At 41.7% G+C, this 22884-nt stretch overlaps 1 long non-coding RNA gene across 1 annotated transcript; it reads left to right on the plus strand.

Annotated features, from left to right (window-relative positions):
- The first annotated feature begins 445 nt into the window (after nucleotides 1-445).
- On the plus strand, nucleotides 446-21757 carry LOC116671886 (uncharacterized). The gene is made up of 3 exons (XR_004327394.1): nucleotides 446-567; nucleotides 19571-19575; nucleotides 21747-21757. It is a non-coding gene; the product is annotated as an uncharacterized LOC116671886 (long non-coding RNA).
- The last annotated feature ends 1127 nt before the right edge of the window (nucleotides 21758-22884 follow it).

Raw genomic sequence — 22884 nt, forward strand, 5'->3', positions numbered from 1 at the left:
GGTGGGTGGGTAGCAAAATCCAAATCATGATGAAGTTTCCAATATACAGTTTATATCACAAATTATAAAAGGTTTGAACCGAACACTAACCCAAAACCCAGAAATCATAACCAGAAGGCCATGCCCAAACAGCGATAGTTTAACCTTTTCTAACCCAACAATCACACTTAACGTTAACTATCCAAGGAGCCTGTAATCATAACTCCTGGCCCTCCACTTATCCCTGATCTTAACCAAGTTCTTATTTGTGGCCATGCCTTAACCAGAACTTGACAATACTTTGGTTGCTGTGACCACAGTCCTTCCCCAGCATCAACAATGTCATCCCTGGTGTAGGCTATCATTAACCTCTTGAGCACCAGTGAAATCTCACTAAATTCAGCTGGACACAGAAATGGTTTCGCCCACCCTCAACCTTTTTTTCCCACTTCCCTTCTGATCATAGACTGTAAAAAATAATGAAAACAAAGCTTCCGGGTCTGAAAAGTATAGCCAATGCGGAAGTGCGTTGAACCTGCATTCTAATTTCCAGCAGGGGGCGACTCCACTGGTTGCAAAAAGAAGTCTGTTTCCATGTACAAGAAAATGATCCTACTTTGTGCATGATTCCTTAATCAATAAGTTTATATTCTCAATCGCTAGTTTGAAAGTCTTCTTCAATGCAGCATGGTGTTCATTTTATAAATTTAATGAAGCAGGAGATGTTTTAGACACACTTACCCAGTGTCAGAAGTATACAGTGGCCTTTTGGGAGCCCGCTTTAAAAAAAGAAAAATTCCAGATGCACGTACAATGACTGACAAAGATTTATTACAGCTATAAGTGTATGCACTATACAGGTTTCACCCTATTATACTTTATCGACAGGATTTGACAGGTCAAACAGAAAACAGCCACCCTACAAATAGTCTATAAACAAAGCATCAGGTGTGTGTGGATGTGTTTGGATTTCAACGGTTAAAGTTACTCAGGCTACCAAAGAATACCCTTATTAATTCCTCCGTTCAATTAGGCCTAAGGACCCAAGCTTCCATCCTTAACAAATGGCCATGTAATGTGTGTCGGCTCTTCCAGTCCCTGCACTGCAAGCTGATCCAGTTCAACGGGAGAGATTGACGCTCAACATGCTCAAAACGCCCAAAACGCCCAAAAAGCTGAGAGAAGCCGGCTTCCATTGAAAATGAATGACAACTTAGACGGTATCTTTAGACGCTCAAGTCGGTGGCGGTGCGGACGCACGGTTAGGATGGTGACCGGCCTCTGACGAGCTGTCACCACCACCGTCTTCAGCCCGGGAGGACATCATTTCTTCAGCTTCTTCTTGCCTCGTCACCCCGGCGGGAGGTGTACTAACATGGCTCGCAGCAGGTAAATCGGTTGTGCTATTACCGTCACTGCAACACAATTTCTTAGTTAAACCAAAACTAATTAACCCTTGTGTTGTCTTCCCGTCAAAATTGAAGATCAACCCTTTTGTTGACGCTTTTTATCGATGTTTAGTAACTTTTTCTTACGTTTTTGTCCCTTTTTTCAACACTTTTGACGTTTTGACGTACAGTTATTTTTGGAATTTATGGTCAATAAAGCTCATTTATAGGAAATTATACCTAATGTTTGACTTACAAAAGCAGAAATTAGGAGTTATTTAGACTAAAACTAAAGGAATGGATGTTGATGGAAAATCACAGACTGGAATATGTCAACTTTTACTCAATATTATTTCAAAACGACTTCCATTTTTTTTTTCAAATGCTATAAAATTGAACAAGACGCCTTAAAATGAATGAAAGTAGAGATTTGTACGTGCCAAAGAGCGTTGTGGGGAATCAATCATGTTATTTTGGGGAATTAAAAAGAACATTGATATAGGAAAACGTGACAATTTGACCCAAGGACAACATGAGGGTTCAACTGCCACATTTTCTTTTTGCCATGGCTATAAGATGCTAACAGCAGAATGGATTTCCAGGACTTTGTACGCTAATTAATGATCTCCTTATTTTTTCTACAAATCTTTGAGTTAACATGTACTAAACAAGAGTTGAATTTGCACTGCAGGCCCCCACGCCTTGAAGCTCATGACAAGAATAGCATGTGTAGTTATGTTTATTGAAGTGAATTAGGTTTAAATCGCTGTCATGCATGAATGAATGATATTTTTGCAATTTTACACAAAATAATCGATGATCAAATTAAACAAAACTGAAATTGCACGTCAAAATGACACATTGTAAATATTTTTGAAAGACCCCCCAAAATTTTACATATCATGTTTTCAGGGGAGTTCATGTCGTATTAAGGGAAGCCGAGCTCCCCGTAGCTCCCCCATAGTTTGACCCTGCACCCGTCATTCAGGACTGAGGCTTAGCAATGCGTGTCTACCCGGTCTCACGCCAGTTTGTGAAATGGTCACGTTATTTTGATTTATTGATTTGTGTGCATGTCACAATTTTCTCGTTTATGACGTGTACAGGTAACGATTTTTTTAATGTGACCATTTCACGACCTGCCATGACACTGGACTGCTCCGGGGGACGCAACAACGGGGAAATCAAACGCCACACGCGTGACAATGACAACAACTCACGCAGGGACACGATCCGCGGCCTCTGGGGGACGCAACAACGGGGAAATCAAACGCCACACTTGTTATTGGACTTAAGGGTCCAAATGCTTCATTACACGCCGGCAAAAAACGGGAAAGGAACCATAACACGCAGGACACGCCGACAACGACGGGACATTTGTGGTTAGGAAGAGAATAGCGCGTAGAGGATCTGCATACCAAATGCTATATGGAGTAGCCAGACAGAAGGCAAGACTAGGGTTCTGCTAACAAAAGCGAGCTAGCTAGCACTAGCTTTAAGCAAGTAACTTAAGGGAAAGTCATGCTGATTTTCTGTACTGCTGTACATGCAGATAAATGGCACTAGTACCAAGAGGTTTGCGGTTACTCGCTGGTAAATCACCACTGGATTACTTTCCCTCTTTAGCGTTTAGCTTAACACGGCGTCATGGATAATAAAAAACACTGGCTTGGCTACATCATCCATTCCAGCTCCATCCTCTTGTCCAAAAAATTCTCCAGGCTTCAAATGGGTGACGTCACTGATGCTATTTCCATTATTTTTACAGTCAATGCTCCTGATGGATACATGTCTAACTTTAACTTATAAAGTGGGCATGTAAGTGACTGTGGACATGGTGTCAAGTTCTCAGTCAAAAAGATTATTGAATTGAATACTCCTTACATCTTTCCAAAATTCTTAATCAAAGTGATTATATTTTACTTTAACTAATCCCTGAGGTAAAACAAGGGCTTTGTAACTGGCATGTGTGACTCGTGCCCTCACAAATTACAAGTCATGGTTTGGTTGCATAATGCATCTTCTGGTCAATGAAACTAATGCTGACTTACTTTGTTTTGCACAATTAATCTACACATCAAACTTCTTACTCAATTTATTTTGAATTTCTCAACCGAAGCAGCACACACACACACACACACACACACACACACACACACACACACACACACACACACACACACACACACACACACACACACACAAATATTTCATGCACGGAATTAGATGGAAATTGTGAAAAAAGCAGAATTAAACAAGTGTGCCCACTGAAGTGTGAAAACACCTAACCATCCATGTTTCTAGCACATACTTGACAAAAATAATAACAACACACAATTTACCACGTGTTTTGGTATTTCCAGAACCTGCCAATTTTAATGTTCACTCACAGGGAGTTGTTGAACTGTTACAGTAGATGTCTTCTTTGAGTTTCACATCATGTATACCAAACTAACTGCTCTGTGTCACTTAGTATAGGATCAAAATATAACTATATTCAATAACTTCTTTTAAAAGTTGTACGGTAACATTGTTAATCTAGGGTTAATAGATGAATCATGTAACAGCTGCACAGTATTCAGCTGCTTTAAATTCCAATATTCCTGTAGTTACATCCTCCCTTTAACAAAAAGTCCAGAATTGCATAATCATGTGGGCAAGTAAGGGATTTATTTTGAAACAAAATAAAATAACCATCACCGCTTTGTGATTTACAGACAGGCTGTATAATAATTCCAGCAAAAGAAATATGTATTCCATATTGTGCACAATCATTTGAAAATATGATTTACCACGCAGTGGAAGGAAAAGTTCAATTTAGATAGGTTAAAATGCAGGAATCATTTTCTCCCCACATAAACTCTGCAAGTTGCTGACACTATTGGACTTAAGGGTCCAAACGCTTCATTACTGGGTTCAAACAGACAGAGGATGTAAGACGCATTGCTGCGCTTTCAGTGACACAGTTTCCCAGGCTCTGCTCAGGCGTGCGTCTTGCGTCACTACTTCTGGTCTCATGTGGTTTTTCTGTGGTTGCAGTTGCTCTAGTTCACAGAGCGAGCACTAAGCTTCTAAAACAGCTCTCATGATCACAGATCCATCCTCACTCTGTAACACATTACAAAAAAAGAAAAAAAAAAAGAAAAAGCAGCTCTGTTACAGACTACCAATCAGAACAAAAACAAGTGAGACAGATGATTCCAGGCCCGGCATTCCAATCTAGGAAATCTCCTCCAGATTTCCCTGAATGAAGCCCAGAGTCACTCGGAAGCCTTGAGCTAGGACTTGGGCCCGGGCTAAATGACCCTAGCAGATGCTTAAGGAGGAATGCTGGAGTCACTGTGGTACTGTCTTGTGCTACAACCCTCCTCCGTACTGATGTGAGCTGCAGGCATTTGATTACCTTCCCCCTGTGCCCTGTGGGACGCAAACCTAAGGAGCCCAGTGAGTGATGAAACCTGCTCCCCTCCACAGAGTCTCTGCCCTCTGACCATACTGTGTGTGGATCCAGACCTACTGGGTAAGACAGTTAGCAGGCAGTGATGAAACAATCCTTTGGCTCTGTGGTTCAGGATGGAGGATAAATAGAAATGCATAAATCTGCAGTTTCTTAAGTTTCCCTGCTGTGTTTTAAAAATCCAGATAGATATGTAAAAACTGTTGTTTCTAAATATTTCAATCGAGAAAATGAAAAAAGCACATAGAAGTGGAGGTACAGCTACGGCTTTGTTGCGCTAAATTAGTGCTAATATGATTAGCCCGTTAATTGATTAGTCACAACAAACAATTTAGATAATTTATCAGTTGAGTTATTTGTCAAGGAAGAAATTGTAAACATTTTGTGGTTGCAGCTTCTCAAATGAAAGGATTTGATGCTTTTATTTGCTGTAAATGTAATATTTCTTTGCATTTCTGTGAGTGATTTTTATTTTTATTCTTAGGAATGTGTGATATATGTGTGTATATGTGTTTGTTGTGTTATGGTTGTCTTGTTACTGGGTGCCTAAAATATTCTTTGGGATAAATAAAGTATCTATCTTTCCATCCATCCATCCATCCATCCATCCATCCATCTATCCATCCATCTATCTCTCTATCCTCATGTTGGGATGTTGGTTGACCAAAACAAGTTAAAAAAGGTTACCTTGAGCTTTGGGAAACTATGATGGGACCTTTCTACTGTTTTGAAAAATTGATTTAAACTGAAAACCTGTATAAACTGATTGTTTAACCCCACGGAGGAATTTATGTATACACAACAGTGACACATTATCGCCTTCAAAATGAGATTTTTGTGATTAATGTGGTTGAAAAAAGTTGCTTATTCACACAACCAGATGACATGGAGCAAGTCGTGTTTCTAGCAACCTGCCAGATGTAAGTCTTCACCAACTCCTGAGAGAACCATCTAGCTGCTAAATGCTTCACTATGATCACTATCTAGTCTTTCACTTTTGTCTGATGCTGAGCAGCGAGACCAAGCCAAATATTAAAGTTGAATCAAAAAACAATGAGCGGAAAGATGCTCAAATAAGTTGGGGTGCCTTTCACATCACACGTTGTCATTTGGTCCGTAGTTAACGTAACAGTATTGATTAGTACAGCTGTAAAAAATAAAATCCAAAAACAATTGACTGATTGATCGATCATGAAAAAAAAACTTTACTTGTAGTATTTCAACTATACATATTTTGGGCTAATCAAGACTAGGGTTCTGCTAACCAAAGCCAGCTAGCTAGCACTAGCTTTAAAACAAGACTGGATAACTTTTCCTGCGTCGGTGCCCCCTACAGGTTGGAAGTGGAATTGTCCCATTATGTCTCATTGGAACTACAGATCCGCTACCCGATCTGTCAAACTTACATAGTGCAGTTGTAGCCGGTAGAGAGTTAAAAGAGAAAGTGTTGTTCACCCTGTTACAAGTTGAGGAACCACTGAAAAAAATTTGGAAACAATATGTTAAAGTACAAAAAGTTATCTAGTGTTGCTTTAACCAAGTAACTTAAGGGAAAGTTATGCAGATTTTCTGTACTGCTGTACATGCATATGACTGGATGACATTCCCTTTTTTAGCATTTAGCTTAAAATAGCGTCATTGCAACCATAAAAAACACTGGCTTGGCTACATCATCCATCCCAGCTCAATCCTCTTGTCCCCAAAAAATTCTCCAGGCTTCAAAACGGCAGTCCACAAACCAATGGGTGACGTCACTGATGCTATTTCCATTATTTTTACAGTCAATGCTCCAGATGAATACATGTCTAACTTTAACTTATAAAGTGGGCATGTAAGTGACGTGTTGGGACAGCCTGGCGGGATGCTCATGACTGTAGTCAAAGAGATTGTATTTTACTTTGACAAATCCCTGAGGTAAAACAAGGGCTTTGTAACTGGCATGTGTGACTCGTGCCCTCACAAATTACAAGTCATGGTTTGGTTGCATAATGCATCTTCTGGTCAATGAAACTAATGCTGACTTACTTTGTTTTGCACAATTAATCTACACATCAAACTTCTTACTCAAGTTCTTTTGAATTTCTCAACCAAAGTACACACACACACACACACACACACACACAGACACACACACACACACACACACCACACACCAACACACACACACACACACACACACACACACACACCACACACACACACACACACACACACACATTTCATGCATGGAATACATGGAAAGATCGTCATATAGAGGAAGCAGAATTAAAACAACACATAACCCTCCATGTTTTTGGCACATACTTGACAACAATAATAACACACAATTTACCACGTTTTCTGGTGTTTCCAGATCCTGAAAATTGTAATGCTGACTCACAGGGAGTTGTTGAACTGTCACAGTAGATGTCTTCTTTGAGTTTCACATCATGTATACCAAACTAACTGCTCTGTGTAACTTAGTATGGGATCAAAATACAACTGCATGAATCAACCGGACTGGTTTCCGTGACAAACGCATGCACGCACGCACGCACACACACATAGGATTAATATTCACCTAATGAGTTCTCAGCCATAGGCTACCTATGTGCACATGGACACGCACTTCAAATGAACCAAGAGAAAATACAACAAAGGTGCAACTCTGTCTTTTGTAAACACCTATCATTCAGACAGGATGAGCTATAACTCCGCTGAGTGAGCCCATCCACCAACCCATGTGTCTGTCCCGAGCAGTAAAGAGAACAGTGAGACTACCCAGTGACCGTTGGTTTATAATCAGTCAAACACAGGCGTGTCAGCCCTGCGCCCGCGCGACACTGTGCTATGCACACTAAACAGAGCTCGGCAGCCCAGCGAAGGCCCGCTGAGCTCTGACATTCTAGCTTGCCTTTTACTAAATTGAGTTAATTCATTCTCATAACCCATGGCAAATCAAAATGACCCATTTACGACGCTGTCTCTGTCGTTTCTTTCAGCGCAGCCCCTCTGGTACAGAGATACAGGTCCGGCAAGACATGACAGTGTGGAATTTAAACAGTTCTAACCATGGAAAGTGTAATCATTTTTTCTCGTAAACTTGGGCCATATGGGATTTGGCACATTCATCACAGGGACAGTAGAGGAGGACTAATGCAGCTATGGCATGGTGCTTATCACAGTTTGGATTATTATTGGATCCTAAGACAAAACTCTGGATTATATCGTAGTCCTCTTGATGCTTGTAATGTAAAATTCGGACTGGATGTTGGAGGAATCAAACCAACAGCCATCTTCTTACTGTGTGGATTACTCAAAGGGATTCATCTGATTGGTTTACAGTAAAACAATTGGCAATATCAAAATGACTTTTGTACCGATACCAACACAAGTCTCAGAATTTGGTACCGGTACCCACTGGTACTTTTTTCAGTAGCCTACTTTCTCTCTGTAATAACAAAAAAAAAACAAGTTCAAACCTACTTATCCTATTTACATTTTGTTATTTATTCACAACATTTAACACACCACACAACACTCTCCCCTCATAAACCTGTTCCCACAACCTCCAGCCAGTCATTGTGTCACCATGGCGTAGAGATGCTGTTTTCTCAGAGGAAGTGTGACCACACCACGACCGCTTTCTGCTAACCATTATATTATCTATATATATATATATAACGTTGTCTTTGTGGAGTTTTGAAAAGTGTAACCACACTTTCAACAGCTTTGTCTGCATTGCCTTGACTCACTACGATTGCGTTAACAAGCTGCAGTGTTGACCCGGGTGACCGGGAGTTCAGTCCCCAGACCGACAGGAGAAAAACTGGGTAGGGAAAATGTGAAAAGAGCAGCGCTTGTCCCTCCCTCATTTCCCCCACCGAGGTGCCCTTGAGCAAGGCCCTTGACCTCCAACTGCTCAGAGGCCAGCAGATCAGACTGTGGTTGTACTGGACGGCTTCCAGGTATGAACGTGGAACTGTGTGAATGTGATCAGGGCGTTCCTGCAAAAGAGAGGCAGCCTCTCAGTGAACCTTCCCTGAAGAAATAAATAAAAAAACTGCATTTCACAATATGATGGGTAATTTATCGATCAATAGAAAAAAAATGTAAATAGAAAACATTACACTTCATGAGGTATTGTATTGTATTCCTAACTCGAGGCGTGGGCTGGGTCCGGATTGACTTGCAGTCCGGTCTAGATGCGGACCTTGGTCCGGACTTTGAGATTTTCTGCCTCAGACACCTGCAGGCATAGATATCAGCATGATAAGGTTACATTCTTAGCAGGCTGTAAAAGGTAAAACTGACCTTATTTGACAGTTTAGGGCCAAGTTTAAATATCCAGGCATCCATCATGCTTGTGAGAAGGGTGAGAGGTAGAGAAAGCAGAAAGTGATTGTGACAAGGAGAGTAAAACATAAACACAGTTAATGGGATAGAGTAAAATAACTTCACTTGTAGTCTTTCAACTATATATATATTTTGGGCAAATAAAGTCTAAGGTTCTGCTAACCAAAGCCAGCTAGCTAGCACTAGCTTTAACCCTTGTGTTGTCATCCCGTCAACCATGAAAACGTTATTATCGTTTTTCCGACATTTTTGTCACATTTCAATGTTGCTGGTGCTTTTTTATGTTTTTTCCAAAGTTATTTGATATTTCTAATGTTGACATTTTCAGCGCTTATTTTGAAGGCCCATTTCTTGAGATAAAAAAACTGAAAACGGGTCAAATTTGACCTGAGGACAACATGAGGGTTAAAACAATACTAGATAACTTTTCCTGCGTCGTTGCCCCTACAGGTTGGAAGTGGAATTGTCCCATTGTGTCTCATTGGAACTACAGATCCGCTACCCGATCTGTCAAACTTACATAGTGCAGTTATAGCCGGTAATTTATCAATCAATAGAAAAAAAAATGTAAATAGACAACATTACACTTCATAAGGTATTGTATTGTATTCCTAACTCGAGGCGTGGGCTGGGTCCGGATTGACTTGCAGTCCGGTCTAGATGCGGACCTTGGTCCGGACTTTGAGATTTTCTGCCTCAGACACCTGCAGGCATAGATATTAGCACGATCAGGTTACATTCTTAGCAGGCTGTAAATGGTAAAACTGACCTTATTTGACAGTTTAGGGCCAAGTTTAAATATCCAGGCATCCATCATGCTTGTGAGAAGGGTGAGAGGTAGAGAAAGCAGAAAGTGATTGTGAAAAGGAGAGTAAAACATAAACACAGTTAATGGGATAGAGCAGAGAGGCTTGTTGAGAGGATAGCCGCTGAGAGAAAAGAGGTAATTTATGATGGAAAGTCCCATTTTGTCAGCCAGGTTGATTTTCTGATGTGCTGGAAGGCATATTCAGATGTTTCTCATGTCAGAAGGAGCTGCTGCAGTTATTTGTGTGTGTGTGAATGCATGGTGCTTTTCTGCTTGAATGGAAGGAATTATTCCAAAGGAAAAACAGTGCAAAAAAAGTAGCATGTAGCCTAGCTCTGACGTGCACGTGTATAGTTTTTATCAGCAAAACTATACACGTGTACAACTCCACATCTTAAGAGCCTCTCCAGAGGGAAACAGTGCACACTGAGCACACACACATAATGCATGTTACAATGTCTGTGAGTTTTGTCTTGTGTGTCTGACTGATTGAGGGAGTTGCGTTTTCGTGTGTGTATGTTTTGCATTCATGTGTGTGTGAATATGTGTGATTGGCGGGGGGGTTTGCAGGTGGCTTGCTCCGGTGTTCTGCCAAGAAAGCAGAATACCCTGGGGTGAGGTGGAATAAATGAGAGTGGGAGAGGGTGGAGGAGGAGTGCAGCAGGGGAGGAAGGGAGAGCGGAGGGGACTTGATTTAGATGGTGGTTATCATAATCGATTAAAAAAATGTTTTCTCTTCAGTTTCATCGCCCAGCGTCTCTCGCCGGGGCCCGGGTGGGGCTTCCAGGGAAGGGCCGGGCCAGATGACTTCATTGCCATGTGGTATCTAACCTCTCAGTCACACTCATTTACAACAATACAGCACATACCCATTCTCCAAACACTCCCTTTGTTATGCAGCACTCATTAACTCTGATAAAGCCATTTGCCCATACTCACTGATCCGTCAGCCTAGGTGGAACCTAAAGTAAGTGGCCTCTAACCACAGCCAGCCTCCCTGATGTAGAATGATTACTCGTACAATTTTTGAGTAAACTTACAAAGACTCACACAAATTACTCATTGTTTTCTAACACTTTCGCAATTCGCAAGTTTGACGACTTCTTGTAACGAAGAAAATGAAATAGCAGATCTTTTTGTTTCCTGATGTACAGTAGACTAGAGCCATGGCTGGAAAAGGCTGTTACGAGGCCTTACACTGTTATTGGGACCCTCCAAGTTCCTATTCGTGCACACAGAATCATTATGTGACACCCCGAGACCAACCGGTGCTTTCATTTTGGAATAATGCAACCTGACCCCCCCTTTTAAATGTTGTGTCATGTTTGTTTTTAAATTTGATCTCCAAGACATTTTGGGATGTACGCATATATCCTTTCTGTCAGAGAGTTAGATAAGAAGATACCACTCTCACATCTGTCCGTTGGATATACATTTTCAGCCAGGAGACAGTTAGCTAACAATAGAATAAAACAGGGGTAAACAGCTAGACCTAACCTGCCTACAAGCACTTTTAAAGTGCAAATAAAAAGTGTAAAAATGACAAGTTGCAGTTTTTTATAGAGGGCTTTGGTAAATTGGCAAATTTAGCTACATTTGGGCAGAACCAGGCTGCTTCCAGTCTTAATATTAAGCAAAGGTAATTGTCCTCTGGCTGTACTGTACAGTAGCTTCATATTTAACACGCAGTTATGAGAGTGTGGTATTAATTTGATCATCAAATTCTCAGTACGAAACTGAATGAGGCTATTTTCGAAAATGTTGAACTATTTCTTTCATTGGTCCAAATTCCCAAAACAAGAAGTCCAGCTTTGAGTAGAGTGCAGGCTGAGATAACAAGTCAAAAGGCAATCCTGTCCTCTGTAGGTTTAGTGTAGTTAGTGAATCTGTTTATTCTATCAGGGCCACTACCATCCAACTGGCTACAGGCATCTATTCAATAGCTGATCCAATAGTGTTATCTTATCTATGATACAAGACCATGTACCTGAAAATGACTAACACTGGACCATATATCTAATCCAAATCCCAGAAACGGTCTCAACTGCAGTCAGAACCCCAGACCAAAAGATCCCAGCGCGACTGAGCCTGTGGTTAAAGCATCACATACTTCTGTAACTACTATGTGTTTTAAAGAAAATGTTGCCTCCATAGAAGTCAATAGAATCAAGAGGTTACAGTAGGCTGTGTATCGACAAGGATGTGGAGAGAGGGAAGAAAGAAAGAAAAAAAGCTTTGAAATGCTACAGCAAGCCAGTGAACTCTTTCTGGTAACGGCACACAATATGGAATGCATTACGGAAGTGACAGAGTTGAGGATGAAGACACAAACAAACACATAAATCAGTTATAGACAGACACATAGACAATTGCGGAGACAGACAGGCACCCTCTGCCATTGCTATCTCTCTACATCTGCTCTGTCTTTCTCTGCCTCTATCACACCATCTTGCAGCCTTAACCCTCACATCCTTGGCATGGCTCTCTCTCCCCTTTGCGCCCCATATCATTTATCTTTGGTTTCCGTCTCCAGTGCCCAGGGTGGACCGAGTCCCACTCCCCCAGTCCATCTTCTTCCTCTTGTTTTCCAGCCTGAGGCCCAGAAAGACAGGCAGTGAAAGTATTTGCCCCGTCTCTCCCTCTCTCTGGCTGTGTCTTGGCTGTTCTATAAAGGTTAGTGAGAGCATGGTGTGGGTGTTGGTGTCTCAGGGTGAGTTATGGGTACTACAGCCAGGGGACCCCAGAAAGAACCAAATGAGTGTACTGTTGGGAGAAGGATGAAAGTGAAAAAGAAGGAGGGAGGGATTGAGGGAGGGCAATTTAAGGGTTCAGAATGCCAAGTGCTGATGTGTTTGTTTTCCATCACTGCTGTCCCGGGCAATGACAGAGAGAGAAAACAAACGGCAACACTGATATATTACACACAGACTTTCAAGTCTATTCTCAAAGCAATAACTCTACGATGAAAGGTTATCTCTTCACATCAAATCTTCACACGTGGAATCCTGGAAACAGATAACCGACTTTAAAACGATCTTCAAAAGCTTTGCTAACAGGAAGAAGTGAAGAAACCTAAACAATATATGTTTAAGCCTGTGACTGTGGCTGTGTCTTCACCGCAGCCTCACGGTCACATTGACTCGCCGTGCAGCTGCTGAGATGAACGTGAACAGAATGGTGGTTTTGGTTACATTAGCCATCACTGGGACTTGACCAGAGCGCACATATTCCCAGCATGGCGCCTGTTCAAAACCGTGACTTTTACTGTATCGTTGCAACGGTGTCTGTCAACTTTTACACTGTGCAGTAGTGCTTTATGCTAAGTGTGAATACCTGTCTTTATAAGGTAGTGTGTTGCTCCTGTTGCATGCAGAGACAACTCCAGGCACGCTGGCTTGTCTAGCCCCGGCGCTGTAAGGTAACGTATGGGAGAGATCAGAGGGCGGAGGAAGAGGTGGAGGAACCAGTGGAGCATTGGAGACGGGGCAGAGGAGACGACGGCTTGTCCCCATAGGTCCTTGAAAAGCATGTGGACGGAGACATGAGCTGGATGGAGGAGAGGAAGGAGGGAAAGAAGAGACGGATGAGGGAAAAGGAAGGGTAACGAGGAAAAGAGAGAAAAAATTGTATGCCCAATGACCTACAGATTGAAATTTGATAAAACATGCAAAAAGAATGGATGCACAAGGTTTTAGATGTTTGAATAAACATGTAGCTTCAATAATCAGCTACAGAATATTTTTGATACTGTCCGACACAGTGGAATATGATTTTTCCAACCCTAAATCTACTTTATGGAAAATGGAAAGGGGAAAACTGGATGTTAAAGAGTAGGAGAGAAGAAAGAATGGAAGAAAAAGTCAATGGGACAAGAAGACAGAGGAAGGGGAAGACCCCCAGCTGCCCACACAGACCTAAACTTTGTGCTGTCTGACCCACAGCATTTCTTATGAATGGAAGGAAATCGTCTCCTGAAAAAAAAGCCTATTTAAAAAGCATGAGTAATAATAATAGAATCAAGCCAGCTTCTGTGAGGACAACAGTGTACGGGACACAATACAGGGGCAAGAAGGAGGAAAAGGAAAAAGAGAAATAGAATGGTAAAATGACAACAAGAGAGGTTTATTTTATTAGGCTTTAATACATATCTGACAGATTTCCTGAGGAAATATCGCAGATCACATGTTAAATAGTTTAAGACTGATGTCAACTGCAGCAGCATATGAAATCTATTAGCGAGGAGCCACAGCAGACGCAGGGTGAGAGGGAGTAAGAGAGCAACAGAGGAACAGAGAGAGAGTGAGAGCGAGAGAGAGAGAGAGAAAGAGAGGGAGCACTGCTAAAAGTCATGCAGAAAGAAAAATCTCACAGCGTTTCCAAATTCTTCGAGAGGTAAAAAAGTCAGCCAAGACGCAAAATCAGAAAAAGGAGAAGAAAAAAAAAAGAACAGAAGCACATGCCCGCGCTCATGCCTGCATGCACGCACACACAAACACACACACACACTTAGGCAGTGATCTCTACATCCTGCTGGGTTCAGGGCCAGCAGTGAAACGAGTGCCCAGACATCGCTGCCAGCCCCAGGGAGGGATGCGGAGTGGAGACACACACACACACACACACACACACACACACACACACACACAACACACACACACACACACACACACACACACACACACACCACACACACACACACACACACACACACACACACACACACACACACACACACACAGAAAAACAGAGAGAGGAAGAAAAAAATAATTTAACCAGAAGGGTTGGCAGGAGGAGTAGCCTGCCAAGAGTGCTACCATCTGTAAAATAACATGACTGCAGGGCAAGCTCTTTAAAACATAGCTCTTCACTCGGTTTACCTTTTCACTTATTGTTTGCTTAAAACTTAGAGCTCGCTGTCACCAACACTCTTTTTGAAAACCGGTGCAAGCCTGTGTTTTAATTCTGAATGAAAGGAAGATAAAGCACATAATCCTTGACATGCTAAATGCGCTGCATATGAGAATATGAGAGAGGCGTTATGTTTTCCTGCACATGTCTGTAAGATACAACATGCAAAACACATGTAATTATATCAGTGAGAAAGCTCATCACTTTAAACAAGATATACTGAAAGCCACCAAGGGCAATTTCTGAAATCTCAAGATGGTTCACACACACACACCACACACACACACACACACACACACACACACACACCACACACACACACACACACACCACACAACACACACACACACACACACACACACACACAAAAACACACACAGTGGTGGTTCGTATTTTGGAAAGGGGAACTTGTACTGGCTCAGTGGTGCCAGTATGTCTGTGGCAGTATGGCAGCCATGGTGTTCCGCCACCCTCACCCTCGCTCTCCACCAAGACCTAAACCACAAGCCAATACCCACAAGCCAGAGAGGTCTGGATGAATATACCCACTGCCACACACACACACACACACACACAGTCAACCAACCACACATACCAAGTAAAGAGGTAGAGTTCTAGAAAATGAGAATGAGTGAGGTTTCTGTCTTCCTCTGCCTTCGCTTCCCCCCTTTTAATCATCCAAGCTTGAAAGGGCACACAGAGTTCAGTGGGGACAAGGAGGCTTGTAGGCGGGGAGGTGCCGCTACAGAGATGAGCAACAGCCTTACTACACAACACACTGCCTAGCCTGGGAAGTAGAGGTGGTGACTGGTCTGAAATACATCTCTAACGGGCCACGAGGTGCATGCTTAGTTGACCTTTTTGTGTGGAAGTATTCAGAACTAGATCGAAAGTTTAGATCGAAAGTAGCAATACTTCGTTAGAAGGAGAAACTGATGCAGCCTTAGTTGCTTCACCCTCACTCACTCCCACTCGGGTCCAATGTGGGTAGATGTGTCTGGGTGTCAGAAGCACAGACGACCACAATTGCGCCATTTAATGTGTAAATTCCTCATCTCCTTTGATCAATTGGGGAAAATTAAAGCGTTTTGTCAATTTCTAAGAATTCGCTTTGGGAATTTTTAGTTATCATCAATAACATTTCTGTTTTTTTACGAGCTGGGTTTGCTAACCCGAAGCCCAACCTTCCAAAATATCTGTTTTTCGGTGTGTTTTGGAGTAGATTTGTTAGTCAACCCCCACCTAGCCTATTGTCCTCCAGGTGATAGATTACAGTCTCACACCACATGAGATCAGTCAGACTTTGGGTCATGTAGAAGCTGTCTCAGCCCTTCAAGTCCAACCAACTCCTGCCAAATTTAGAAATTAGCTGCCTATAGTGTACCTGCTCCTCATCTCCTCCTCTCCTGAAGTTACAATGTTGGTAGATCGTCTGGGTGTCAGGAGATTCAGACGCACCTCCTTGCGGTTTTCTATGCAATCATCATATTTTCTTGGGAAAAATAAAGAGTAATTTCTAAGGCTTTGGGAATTTTTGGTTATCATCAATAACATTTCTGTTTTTTTACGAGCTGGGTTTGCTAACTCCAAGCCCAACCTTCCAAAATATCTGGTTTTTGGTGTGTTTTGGAGTAGATTTGTTAGTCAACCCTCACCTAGCCTATTGTCCTCCAGGTGATAGATTACAGTCTCACACCACATGAGATCAGTCAGACTTTGGGTCATGTAGAAGCTGTCTCAGCCCGTCAAATCCAACCAACTCCTGCCAAATTTAGAAATTTGCTGCCTATAGTGTACCTCCTCCTCCCCTCCTCCTGAAGTTACAGTGTTGGTAGATCGTCTGGGTGTCAGAAGATTCAGACGCACCTCCTTGCGGTTTTCTATGTTCATCATCATATTCTCTTGGGAAAACTAAAGAGTCATACTTTCTAAGGCTTTGGGAATTTCTGGTAATCATCAATAATATGTCTTTCTGGTTTTCGGTGTGTTTTGGAGTAGATTTGTTAGTCCCCTCACCTTGCCTATTGTCCTCCAGGTGATAGATTACAGTCTCGCACCACATGAGATCAGTCCGACTTCGGGTCATGTAGAAGCTGTCTCAGCACGTCAAATCCAACCAACTCCTGCTGCTGTGTAGTAAAAACTGTAAACTACAGCGTATCTGTCGCAGTATTTCATATCAGCTGGGTGAAACAGAACCCTATAGTGTAATAGTGTAAAAACGTACATATAAGCACTCTGAAATGAAGAGCAGTAGAATTGATATACCCAAATTCCCCATTAAAGTCCTTAAAATTTGCTAAATAAAGTAGCAGCAAGATGTATCTAATAATTAAATGCAAAGGTAATGATTACAAAAAAAACTATTTCAAGACTTACATTGTTCACATAGGAGTATTTTAAATTTTAAAATCTCTAAATCTCTCCATATATAAAGTTGGGTAGCCCATCAATGTTTTAGCAATTCATCATATTTCATAAGTTATTCTGTATTCCATGTGTGAAATCTTTACCTGCAAAGTACCTAATAACTAAATTATGAAGTACATTACAAAGTAAATACCCAAGTAAACTACAAATACTATAACCTGGTTAGTTTTTTTCCACCTCTGTCTCCTGTTTGAATGTTTTTACAAAAGGCAAAGCAGAATAAACCCCGCCTGCAGCAAAAGCATCATTTCACTTATGAGTGGAACAGAGTGTACGCTACCCGAGGTGTCCGTTCAAATCTTACACCCAGAACTCCACATCTCACCAAGTAGTGTGTGTATGTGTGTGTGTGCGAGCATGTATACTTAGTGTTGACGGTTAGGGTTCCTGTATGTGTTCCCCCAGTTGTGTAATGACCCAGTGGAGTAGAAAGTGATGAGAAGCTGGCCCAAAGCAGGCCCTTATATGGAGCGCTGGAGCTGTTTTCTCTCCTCTCCGCTGTCTTGCTTCTCTCCAAAAGTGCTACAAGGTCGGAAGAGAAGAGGACATCCTTCCAAGTCAACATATTTACATATTTGCAGCGATGTGGGGATATTCAGCTGAGTGTTGGCAGGCGAGGCAGTGGTCAGCCAGGACAGCTGAAAGTGGACATCTGGGCCCGGGCCTTGGCTCACTCCCTTACTCTTATCACCCTATCTCTTACAGACGAAACATTACACATTTGACAGCTTAGTGCAGCTCATTTAAGATTTTATCTTTTATGAAAACTTAGAATGAACTCGCACATGCAAAACCAGATTTAATATATGATTAGCGTCCATAACATACTGTGAAGCCATAGAGGGCATATTTTATGTGTAATCCCAATGGCTGTAACGTAGCAAGCTTTACAACAACAACGATTTTCTCTTATGATCAAGACACCCAGGTCATGTCATGCCTTGTCATATCTTATACATATTTTGGCGACGGCTTCGGGAAAGTGCCTCCAGGGAACCCCTCGTCTTCTTCGTCCTTGCGCACACCTTCTTTCCTTTTTCTCTTTTGCCCCTATCCTCCACTCTCACCCCCATAGCTCTTGCAAGGAACACATTGCCATGTTTCTCTTGGCAGAACTCTGCAGGCTGTCCCTGCGTGCCTGAAAAACCAGCATTCTCCCCCTCGTCCCTGCAGCCAACACGCACATTTCTCACATTTTCTGCCTGCTCTCTGTGAACAGTTCACTTCAGCCTCCTCACATCATCCCAGGCTCCCAGGCACTACAGGACAGGGTGGGACAGATACGTCCTCTCAGAAACATTCCATCCACATCCTCCCCAGCTCTCTTTCTTTGTCTCCAAAGTCTCTCTATAATTCACTTTCACTCCATCCAAATCCCTCTCTCTGGTGGTTACTTGCCCTTTTTGCTCTGTCTGAGTGAGCCAGCTGAGCGCAGGTGTGTGGGTGTATGCATTACTGTAGTTTGATGAGGAAAAGCTGCTTATATGAAAGTGTCTGAGCTAATAGGGAGGAAACCGGGTGTCTGGCAGCCACTGTCTCACAGACAAGTGTCAGTTTGGGGGCACACAGATGTCTCAGCCAGTTGAGTAACTGACTCTCAATTTAGTCCGGCTGCACAGGGCCAAGCTCCGAAACAAGTCAAACACAGGAAGTGGCGTACTCACGACAATGAAGAGGGTAACCTTACCAGAGTTGAAGGAAATACAGAGAGAGGCAGGGTGAATGTGTGGTCGACTTCACATACAGGATGAACACATTTCAGATGAACTGGGCTCGATTCAAACAGCTGGTTTTGAATCCATTTGTCTTTAAGGATGGAGGTTTAACCTCTATCCCACACAACGGGCTGCTTGGCAGCAGATCACCGTTTCTATTTATTATTTAATTTATTTCTTCTAAACTTTAATTTAAACTTTATTTCCTCTGTGAGTCTGGGGTCTGGGCTTTGCTACATAAATGAACGTTCTCAGAAAACAGGGAGGGGTGGGGGTGGGGGGGGAGAAAAGAATGAGGAGGAGAGGGGAAAAGAAAAGAAAAAAAAGTGCAGTCTGTCTCTTGGGTGCCCTTTTTGCCATCCCATTTCCTATGCATCTGGTCTGTGTTTGCGCGGAGAGAGAGAGGGGGAGCAAAAGGGGGACGGCCGTCTGGGGCCGATTAATAACCAGTGATTTATAGGAACTTTTATAGAATAATACAATAAAAATGTGTGCGTACGTGTGTGCTAGCGCATGTGTGTGCATGCTTTTGTGTGTGTGCTCGCCTTAGTGAGAGTGCACACAATGCTTTTCTAATTCTGAGGAATCAAAAACAAATTATCGGGAAAAAACACAGGCCGTGCTCAGGATAAATTAGGCACAGATGGAGGCAGGAAATAAAAAACGAGCGCGGAGAAGACACTGGGAGAGAAGAGCGCAAGAGGAGGACAGGAGGACCACGAAGGGAAGAAGGGGGTACCAGAGAGAGTGACAGAGAGAGGGCAGGCCAGGGTGTGATGGGGAGAGGTGAAAAAGAGGGAAGAAAGAGGGATGGAGAGAGGACAAGAGGAGAGAGGGTGAGCAAGAGGACAAGGATGATGTGGAGGAAGAGAGGAGAGTGGGAGGAGAGAGATCAGGGGAGTTCCCATGCCCTGTGCAAAGGAAATGGGTTTAAGAGAGGGGGTTAGCGTGTGTGTACTGCATGTGTGTGTATGTGTGTGAGCGGGCAATGAGATGAGCAGACCCCTCTCTGGCACAGAACAGCATTTCCTTGCCAAAGTGCAATCTGCCCCCCAAAATCCCTGTTCATCCCGTGCATTCTCATCACTCTGTGACACGCACACACGAGAGCCCAATAACTGGTGGAGTGCCGGTGAAATGATGGGTCCTCTGGTTACACCCACATGGCTTTTATGTTTGACTGATCACACCTGATGTCGCTCCAATAATAGCAACAACAGCAGGTATAAAATTTATCAAATGTTCACTAAAACATGGACACTTCTGGAGTTGGTCCCCGGGGCACTGTGATTGGCTGCTCTCTGCTCCATGAGGGATGGGTTAAATGCAGAGAATGATTTTCACTACATGTTTGTGTATGTGACAATAAAGTACCTTTACCTTAATGACAGAAAAAACTTTAAAATCAAAAACGTCTATTTCGTGTGATAGATTCTGCAAAACATGAGGATACAAGTACACCATTCCGACTACAAAATTGGCATTTTGTAATCAAAAAATAAGGAGAAAATATTAAATAAAATAGTAAAAAAAAAAAAAAATCCTAGTTGCGACCCCCACCCCACCCACCCAGGAGGATACTTACTTTTGATAATCCAATAGAATAGTTCTCACTAGACATTTGAACAACATTACAAAAATAGCAAACGCTAATTATTTAGACTACAGGGTGAAATGTGATTTTTGACACAGGCATGTTGCAAAAATGAAAGTGAAGTATGATCGATGCATCTGCACGTGGAGCAAATCCATACTCATTATTCAATTAGGGTGAGCAAAGTTATGTCATTTATCATTTATGTTAGTCTTTAAAAAATTAAATCATACAGTCCCTGCAAACAAGTGACTATATTTAAGCAGACTATATTAAGGATCATTTTAACTTTCAGCAAACAAGTGGGTTGGTTTAGTCAAACCTGTTGCTTATTGATGATGAAACATGCAATTTTCACTTATCCCTTGTGTTGTCCCCCCGGGTCAAAAAGGGACAAAGATTTGACATTTTTGTCCCTTTTTCAGAGTTTTTTTAGTTTTCACTATCACTATCACGAATTTTACTACTTTTTGGAATTCATGGTCAATAACCCTAAAATATATAGATTATACCTAATATTTGAGTTAAAAAAGCAGAAATTATGAATTATTTTGATTAATAGTTCAGGTCAGAGGAATGTACATATGAGTTTAGTCGAGGATGAAAGTGATTAATAGTATTTGCAAAGAGCGTTGTATGGAATCCAATCCATTTTTTTTTAGGTAATTTGGTTAAAAAGAAACCCATATTTCAGATTTAGACATTTTTTAAAGGGGTCAGATTTGACCTGAGGACAACAGGAGGGTTAACTGCGATCATAGACTGAAGGTAGAACCTAAGAAATGATAGGCTACCTGATTGACCCACTTACTCCAATCAAACTTTAAATTAGCTAAAAGTAGAATTGTACCGTCCCAATTTGCGAGTCAACGTTAGCTAACTTCACCTTAGCTCGCTGATTGGACAGGATTTGGCTTTGGAGATGGGACATTAGCGAAGAGGAGAATCAAAGAGTCAACTTTTTTACGTGTAATATGGCTTTTATTATTATTTTTGCATTGGCCCCGTTGATTTAATTATTTGGAATTTAATCTAGACAATAGTAATCTAAGTAATCTAGTGCAGGTGGCTGTTTCTTGACTTAATCCAAGAGTTTAGGTGATGTAAATCTGTTTTAAATTACCATTTTGAGAAGTGACCCTGACTGATTATGTATCTCTCCAAGTTTGATCCTCCATTTCCAGTTGAAAAATCCAAATTGCTTAAAACCCATTATCTAATCTTTGAAACTTTCAAATATTGATATTGGCATCAAAATCCAGTTCTGGTCGAACTCTACCCAAAACTGTACGACGAGTCATTTATAGTGTAGAGAGACACCAAAGAGATGACACACTAAAGAGAGATTACAGCATGACCTAATCAGAAATGCACTGAATATATTGTATGTTTATAATATATACATGAATATATGAATATATAAGTATGTCCCAGTGTTATATCAAAGCGTAACTCTTGCCAAAATGCAACCTAGGGTATTTTTGTGAATGTACAGTACATGAATCAAACTTTCATTTAAAAGCATAAATAGGATGGACGTACCACTTTTAACATTTACAGTATTTTTGTTTTAAGGTCAAATTGCCTTTTAGATGGGAGTGTTAGGAGCACTACTGATAGCATCAAAATTACTATTTTTAAAACACTAAGAAGGCTCGACACAACATGGAACTTTGCTCCAAGTATCACGGGGGTTCTACACATGAACTCAGCATTGAGAACATTGCTTGTGTACACAGTTTACTAAAAAGAAAGGTTTTAACAACTCACTGTAGCTGTTGTTTCCCGCTATCCGCCATCTTTGCCAGCCAAAAAGAGTCGATCTCCGATGCGAATGAACGGACTCCATAGGAGGAAAAGTCCTTATATGAGGCTCCTTTTAGGTCAAGGTCAATGTTGTTTTTTCACTAATGAAAAAAACACAAATTAATACATGCATTTACAGTATATGGATCTAAGTTTTACAAGCTTTCCATCTTTACTCTCCTCCCTCGACTATCTTTGACTTGCTAGATGGACGGAGACAGGAAAAACCAACAGCTACCGTGGGTTGTTAAAACCTTTCTTTTTAGTAAACTCTGTGTACATAAACAGTGTTCTCAATGCTGGCGTTAATGTGTAGAGCCCCTGGTGATACTAAGAGCAAAGTTTCATGTTGTCGAGCCTTCTTAGTGTTTTAAAAATAGCTATTTTGATGCTATCATTCACGTGCCCCTATCAATCCAATTCAGTCAATTTGACCGAAAGACGATAGAGAGTTACGCTTTAAG

Source organism: Etheostoma spectabile, chromosome 3 (genome assembly GCF_008692095.1).
Source record: "Etheostoma spectabile isolate EspeVRDwgs_2016 chromosome 3, UIUC_Espe_1.0, whole genome shotgun sequence".
Lineage (NCBI taxonomy): Eukaryota > Metazoa > Chordata > Actinopteri > Perciformes > Percidae > Etheostoma > Etheostoma spectabile.